Consider the following 8,543-nt stretch of genomic DNA (forward strand, 5'->3'; position numbering starts at 1 on the left):
CTTTTTTGTTTTTTTTAAAGAGGGTTTTTTTCTGGGATCTCACATTTCAAGTTGACCATAATTCTTTTGGCATTTCCCTTGATCCCACTTTGAGACTTGCAAAACCTTGAATACTCTATTTATGAACTTCTGCAGTTGTAACCACTGAAAATGTAGCTTTTCAAACAGGCATGTAAATCCTCCTTCAGATTTTGCCATTATTGCTAACTGTTCCCTCCAATGCTTTTAACCTCTGCTCACGTATTTTTAGTTTACACCTTGTTTACATTATTTAATCTCAAGTATCAAAATTTAGTTTTATTTGATTCAGAAGGTATTTGTAAAGCTGCATTTTTCCTGCAATAAAATTGTAACATATCTTGAAGTCATACCACATTAGTGATGAGATTCTTAGGTTCTCTCAACTTCAATTTTCAATCTAGGTTTTTCGAGGTTAGTGTTGTATGATTGTGATAGGAAGGCACTGGCTTGTTCTCTTTTCTGTAGGGACCAGATTTTATCAAATCTTGATTTGGTTTGATAAAAGACTTCTCCACATGGATCTGTCCAGGGCTATTGTGCTTTACAATGAGGTACAACTTTGCAGCCCCTCTAATTTGATGTTTAAAATGTCTTTGTTAGTTTTAAATGGATTCCGCTTGGATGTAAACTGGGTTCTTTTGCTTCTCTGAATGTACAATAGTTGTTCTGGTATGTGGGAGTCCTCCATGTGCCTCATGTGGCTGAGTAAAGCTAAACCTTGACTAGTCGTGTTCTTTTCGTTTAAAAACAAAACTGGGGATTGTTATGATTATCACGTGCACCACTTTTTAAAAGGAATATGCCATTTAAAAATAAAGCCAACCTACACTCTCAAAGCTGTATCTACAGACACAGTCAACTGCATGTAGGTGGTAATCTGGAAGTATTCACAGGCACAATTCCACACCCAATACATTGCGCATGATGTCAGCTGTAAATTTTAAACAAAGGCCACACTGCTTATACACAGGAATGTTTCTGTTGTTTCTCTTCCTCTTCTCACCTTTCCAAAAAAAAGAACTAAGTGGTGCATAGTGTATCTATGCTGGTGTCACCAAATGCAGCCTTTGCCTAAAGCAGCAATGATAGGAGAAAGATATGTTTAACCTCACCGATTAAGTATTTCAAAAACTGTAATTGTTATACTAAAGTCACATCTGAGGGGTGCGATATCCTAGTGGTATTGTCACTAGTCTATTAATCCACAGACACGAGACTGGAGGTCCAACTTCAAATCTTGCTAAGACAGATGGAGTTTAAATGCTTAATTCCAGATTTGTATTAAATTCAATGACGACAAAACCCATCTGGTTCACTCATGCTGTTTTAAAGGAAAGGAGCTGCTATTCCCGGATCTGGCCTGCGTGTGACTTCAGACCCACCACAATGTAGATCACTCTTAACTGCCCTCTGGGCAATTTGGGATGGGAATCTTGTGAATAAAGTTTTAAAGAATGAAGCCTGACTTGTTAGAACAACTTACTTTGGTTAATGCAATCGTTTCACTGAGACAAGGTTTAGACTTTCTTTAATAGAACTAAAGTTTATTATTTTTATTAAAGAATCTAGATATGAAACACTTTCAGTTTCAACCTATTTCCCAACACAATCAATTTTTAGTAGGTTAAATCCAGAGAAATTATACCTCCAACATTTAACTTTGATCTGCACCATTTATGTCCTATGCACTATGACATTTTTAGATAATACTCTGGAAATTGAGCTCAGGCTTTCTCAACTTCTAATAACCTTCAGATTTCTAACCAAACATTCCTGGTCTGGAAGTTGCACAAACTACACTGTTCTTACAGAGAATACTTTCTCTTTTAATCTTTAAAATGGAACTCCTCTCTAGCAGAGAGAAGGTAATTGTTTCATTTCAATCATATCTCCTCTGAGAGCCCTTTTAAAATTTTTCAATCTGTTTTCTAAATGAAGAATCAATCTTCGCTTTTTCTAAGTTGCAAACAAGGTAATGGCCTTCAATGCTTACTCCCTGTTGCTTAATGCGTGAAGTCCCTGAATGTGCTCGTTAGAGAGAGAGCGAGAGAGATGAACTGGTGGTGATTTTAACCTGAGGGTCACCCCACTTTCTGTGAGGCTGTGAAAGTGGGGTAATGTCAAATGTTATCTGTATAAGTTTTCCATTGATCCTACTGGAATTTGCAACCACCTGCTCTTGTCACATTCTTGAATCTTGTTACTTTTCTGAAAGGAGTGACTATGTTTCTTTAAAAAAAAAATTGAGAACTGCCAGCTGTATGCCTTTTTTAAAAAAAAATCCACAATAATATATAAATCTCACCTCTTCAAAGATGGTATAGTGATTAATTTAATGAGCAGACTGTAAGACTCAATCCTTCACATGTAGCAAGAGGTTTCTGTGAAAGAGAAATTAGCAGAAGGCCATTCAAAACAATCATGGCTGATTCTCTATCTCAGCACTTTACTCCCCCTCTCTTCCCCATACCCCTTGCCACTTCTGGTTCCTAGAAATCTATTTCTTAAATGTATTGTTACTTTTGTTTCTCTAGCTTTCGGTGGTAGAGAATTTTATTGGTTCACTGTACTCTGAAGAAATTACCCCTTCCCAGTTTAAATCCTGACACTGATCTCTTGTTCTGGACTCCCTGACGGGAGGAGGCAGTGTTCCTACATCTAGTCTGACTAATCTGGGCAGAATTTTGTTTCAATGAGATTCCTCCTCCCTCCTCCCCCCTCCCCCCTCCCCCCTCCCCCCCTCCCCCCCTCCTCCTCAATCTTTTAAGCCTCTGGCCCAGTCCATGCAATCTCTCCTCCCAAAATAAATCTGCCATCACACGAATCAGTCTGGTGAAACCTTTATTGCGCATATTTGTGCAAATTATCCTGCAGTTCTGGGGAACTCCACAAACCTTTTTTTTCTAGCAACTCATTCTAGCCAGGGGCCATTGAGAGAACTTTGCAGCCAATTTTTAGCATTTAAAGGTTTAAGCACAGGAATGACAAAACAGCAGACTGCAAGTATGATCTCATTTCAAGTTGAGCTCTTAGGAGAATTAATTACACTTGAAGTTCAATGATGCAGGCTAGGCTGGAAAGAATCTGCCTAGTTCCATGTCCTACCAGCAAAAATGTTACAAAGCTTTGTTCACAATTTTACTTGCCCTTTGGAATAACTATTTGTGGATGGAGCTTAAGAGCTGAAACATTAGAACAGCAGTGTGATTATTGCACTTGGGCAATAATCTATAGCCAGTTATGACAGTGGCTACTAACTACTGGAACATCAAACCAATTCAATTACAGAAAAGCTGGAAGAATGCTGTAAAATGGGTCAGCTGACAATTCAAATCTTGCAAAATACTCTCAAAGTTGTGCTGATATATCTGAACCAATATTTCTGGGCCAAACCATTGCTTTGGCAATGGTGGCCTCCACAATACCATACATCAGGTTTCCTGACGCCCATTGTAAATAAAGAATAAGTACAATTTGACACTTGAAACTCCATTGCAAGTGAACTGCTCTCAGAATGCATCCTCAGGAATTTGTGGGCAACAGATGACGGAGATCATTGATTGATTCATGGGTAGTAGTAACAGAGATCATTGATTGATTGATTCATGGGAGTGGCACTGGTAAGATGCCTGATTGCAACCATGTGGTAGCAGAGCTAGTTAATAGAATGCCTGAGTTTGTGGTGGCATCTATCACAATGGAAGTATTCCAAAATTGCATCTCATCAACTCAATAGCAATGTCACAAATGCACAGCTTGAAACAGTTGCTACAATGAAGCTGTTCTAATATCTAGACAGGCTGTGCATAATCAATTCGCCATTAGCATGACAGCCAATACAAACAAGTCCAGTAACAATATGGATACTATGGTCTCAAACATTCACCAAGAAATTGCTCATTTTCTATCTCTATTTGCATGGTATGTGGCACCAGAGGATATCATAAGTAAACATGCGGAAAGCGAATGTTTAAGCAAGTGATTCGATGACGTGAGGTCATAACCAAAAGTAAACATCTTCGAGGAGAAAGTGAGGGCTGGAGATCAGAGCTGAAAATGTGTTGCTGGAAAAGTGCAGCAGGTCAGGCAGCATCCAAGGAACAGGAGAATTGACGTTTCGGGCATAAGCCCTTCTTCATTCCTGAAGAAGGGCTTATGCCCGAAACGTCGATTCTCCTGTTCCTTGGATGCTGCCTGACCTGCTGCGCTTTTCCAGCAACACATTTTCAGCAAAAGTAAACATGTCAAACAAGCAAAAGTACAGGCCATATACATCTCAATAAAATCCATGCATTGTCTAGAGAAGCTACACAGTCAGAGGATGAGGACAGCCAGCGTGTTGGTAACAAAGGTGAGCAGACATTTGATCTGGTGCATTTGCGTTCATTCATTTTTTTGAAAGATTGTTTCTGATGGTGGAGATTGCCATGAAAGCCTGTGACTTTTAAATGAACAGGTCAAATGATTCCCAATATAAAAACATGTAGGGATACTACACAGCAGGTACTCATGTGACTCAGCTAATGTTGTCTACCACATAAGCTGCTGGCAAGGATGCATCGAGGAATGGTGCATTGGCAAGACCAAGCAGACGCTACGACACCGGATGAATGGACACTGTGCAACAATCACCAGACAGGGATGTTCCCTCCCAGTTAGGGACATTCGGCCTCAGATCTTTGGGTGACCATCCTCCAAGGTGGAATTCGGAATATGCAACAACACAGAGTGAGCAGAGGCTAATAGCCAAGTTCAGTACCCATGAGGATGGTCTCAACTGGGGTTTTATGTTAATGCCACGCTACACTATATGCTCTCTCTCTCACACACACTTTTGCATACTCACACACTCATGCAGACCCTCTCTCATTCACACACTCTGTCACATATACATACACCCCACACGCTCACACCCATGCACACACCCTCTCACAGACTTATACCCCGGCACACTCTACCAAGCACGCGCACTCACACACACACACACTCACATGCATTCTATCTCTCTCACTTGCGCAGTCTGTGGGGTGAAATTGCATTTGCAAATACATTCTATTTTTGCTCAAAAGGTACACAACTTGCTGGCAGTCCATCCATATAACATTTTACAAATTCCTACTTTGAAAATAGAACCAGTCTGACTCAAGATTGGGATACAGATAGACTTCAACCTCACACCTTTAGTACATTGTCTGAGCTCGGATGTCACCTCTTTTTATAAAACCTTAAGTTACCTCGAGAATGTGACTTAAAAGAAGTTCTGGGATTTGCATATTAATGAACTGAAACCTGCAACCCATTCTAAAAAAAGGAAAGCCTTAACAGCAATCTAGGTTTGTTCAATATATCGTTTCAATTGCGTGATACTGTGATCTTTTGCTATAAATTGTGTGTCTTATGATCCTTCTCCACCGTTAACTGATGAAGGAGCAGCGCTCCGAAAGCTAGGACTTCCAAATAAACTTGTTGGACTATAACCTGATTTTTAAGAGGAAAATAATTGTCATTACGCTTTTTAAAACTTTAACTGTAGCAATCCAACCAAAATCGGTGTCTGAACAACTGGAAAAAGTAAATATTTTCATTATTTTTAAATAAGAGTTAAAGCATTCAAACACAGAGAGCACTGGACAAACTTGAGAGGTTGAGTAGCGTCTTAGAGAGAAAAATGGAGTTAATGTTTTGAGTCTGATATGAGTCTTCAGCCGACTTTAGTGCAGTAAAATTGGAATTCATTCAAGTAAATCGGTATCAAGGTTTTGTAGAATAAACTGCAACTGAACAATGGGCAGCTTTTTAAAGAAGAAAAGGTTTGGGCATGTTCAAGGTATATTCCTTTGACAGAGATGGGTAGAGAAAATAATTCAGAGCTCCATTGGTGACAAAGTTGCTGGAGATTAAGCAAAAATGTATGCTTTCGATAATGGCTTCATGGTCGTCATTAGATCCTTATTCCAGATTCTTTATTGAACTCAAATTTCATCATCTCCTATGGCAGGATTTGAATCCAGGTCCCCAGAACATTAGCTGAGTTTCTGAATAAATTGTGTAGAATACATAAGATTCAGAGGAGAATTGTAAAAACAAATAAATGAAGCAAATGAGAATACATATGGAGACTGAAGTCACATGACACCAGGTTATGATATAACAGGTTTATTTAATATTGAGCGCTGCTCCTTCACCGAATGAAGGAGCAGTACTCTGAAAGCTTGTGATTTCAAATAAACTTGTTGGACTCTAACCTGGTGTTGTGTGACTTCTGACTTTGTCCACCCCAGTCCAACATCGGCACCTCCACATCACAAGGAAACTAGAAATGAACTAAGGAAATCTAAAATATCTAGAGGCATACAAATAGTGAAAGGGTGGTGAATGACGATGTCTGCCCATTTAGGAGCAAAAGAATGTTATGCGTGGAAGCAGCAGGAGCATGGCTGAGGTATTAAGAGAGGTTTTCATCTTTCGTTACCAAGGAAGAAGATGCTGCCCAGATCATGGTGAAAGAGAGCTAGTTCAGTACATTGCTGAGGTCACATATGGAGGATTGTGTACAGTATTAGTCTTCTTATTTAAGAGAGGATGTAAATGTTTTAGAAACAGTTCAGAGAGGAATACTTGGAATGGGTTGGTTGTACTTTGAGGAAAGGTTGGACAGGCTTGGCTTGTATCTTCTGGAGTTTAGGAGAGTAACATACAGGAAAATGTAAGCAAAGAAGATCCTGGCGAGAGTCATGGAAGTGAAGATGTGGAGATGATGTTCCATCTGATGAGAGAACTAGAATTACCAACCACTGATTTTAAAAAAATCAAGAGTCAACCATTTAAAGCAGGGATGAGGCACAATTCTTCCTCTAAGAAGGTCATGAGTTTTTGAGCTTTTCTTTCTAAACGTCCAGAATATTTTTAAGGCAGAGGTAAGCCTAGCCTGCAACCCCACATGCTGTAAATGAATGAAAAAAGGCCTAACACCTGAGACAGGATTTGGAACACATTGCCTGCTGGAGGCATATACAATTGGGAAAATTTAAGAAGGAATTGAATTTATATTTGAAATGAAGAAGGTGCAGGACTGTGGGAAACTATGGGGAATCTAGATGAATTGCTCCCACAGAATGCCAATATAAGCATGACGGGCTGAATGGGGGATTGTTGAAATGGGGGTGAGAGTCATTACACTTGCCGGACAAGTAGAATATTTTGTTTTTAATTAATTCATAGGATGTGGGCATCACTGGTTATGTCAGCATTTATTACCCTGGAGGATAGTTAAGAGTCAACTACATTGCTGTAGGTCTGGAGTCACATGTAGGCCAGATCAAATAAGGACATCAGATTTCCTTCCCTAAAGGGTATTAGTGAACTAGATGGATTTTTCCAACAATTGGCAATAGGTTCATAGTCATCAATAGGCTCTTCATTCCAGACTTCTATTGGATTCAATTTCCACCATCTATCATGGCAGGATTTGAACCCTGTTACCAGAACATTACCTACCCTGGATTAATAGCCCAATGATAATGCCACTAGGCAGTCACTTCTCCCTGCCTATGTCTAGTTACTCAAGATTAAACTCTTCTTTCGTTTAGAATGGCTATGTGCCTGCCCAGTATTCCGGCTATGGAGGCTATTCTGTGCTCTAATCTTATGGTCTTCAATTGTTTAGAAATGTGTAACATTCGAAAAGCAAAATTAGTTAGTTGTCCTTTGATTTTGGATCTTTTCCACATTTCAATAACAATTGATGACCAGTCCCAAGCCCTACCTTGGCAAGCTGCATTTGAAGTTACTTTTTTTTCTCCTCCCTCAAATTAGAACTGCTGCCCCTAAAACTCTGCTGTGCTGCCTTAGAAGGATATGAGCTCCACACTGGTCTCAATCTGTGAGAAACAACTGCAAAAGGAAAATGTCTCAGGCTCCCAGGGTCCGATAGCAAAACAAAAAGAGGTGTCAGCATCATGGACACACCAGCTGTTCCTCTGACAACGAAGATGTACAGAGGGATGGCCCACCCACAGAAAACGAGGCACAGCACCACGAGAAAGAAGGAGAGGAGCACCCCTCGCCCCAGAAACACTGGATGTCACGAGGAGCAGGTGAAGTCCAACCTCTAGCCATTGGGAACCAAGAGATACCCACCACACCACAGCTCTGGGCAACTGGGAGCAGCAATGCTCTGAATGAAGGGCAGAACATGACAGTCCCTCTGTCAGACTCTGAATCGGACCTACCTGGCTTCATTATTACCCTGATGACACGAGATCAGGGCAACAAGACAGCAGTGAACGGACTTTGGGTCTCTGGGTAATTCTATAAATTCTCAAAATGGATTTTAAAAATGCCAGTTTTAATGCGTGTAGCGTCAAATCAATTATGCAGTGTGTTTCCATCTTGGTTTACCTGGCCAATGTCAAAGCGGATTTCCTGATACCACACCTCAGTAGCGACAGGAAATGGTTGAGCTTTTGGGCCCATGGACCTTCGATTTGGTCAGGAGGTAAATGATTGTCATTCCTCTGGCC

The sequence above is a fragment of the Chiloscyllium plagiosum genome, unplaced genomic scaffold (assembly GCF_037043375.1).
Source record: "Chiloscyllium plagiosum isolate Xiang-an unplaced genomic scaffold, Cpla_swu_hap1 HiC_scaffold_6, whole genome shotgun sequence".
Classification (NCBI taxonomy): domain Eukaryota; kingdom Metazoa; phylum Chordata; class Chondrichthyes; order Orectolobiformes; family Hemiscylliidae; genus Chiloscyllium; species Chiloscyllium plagiosum.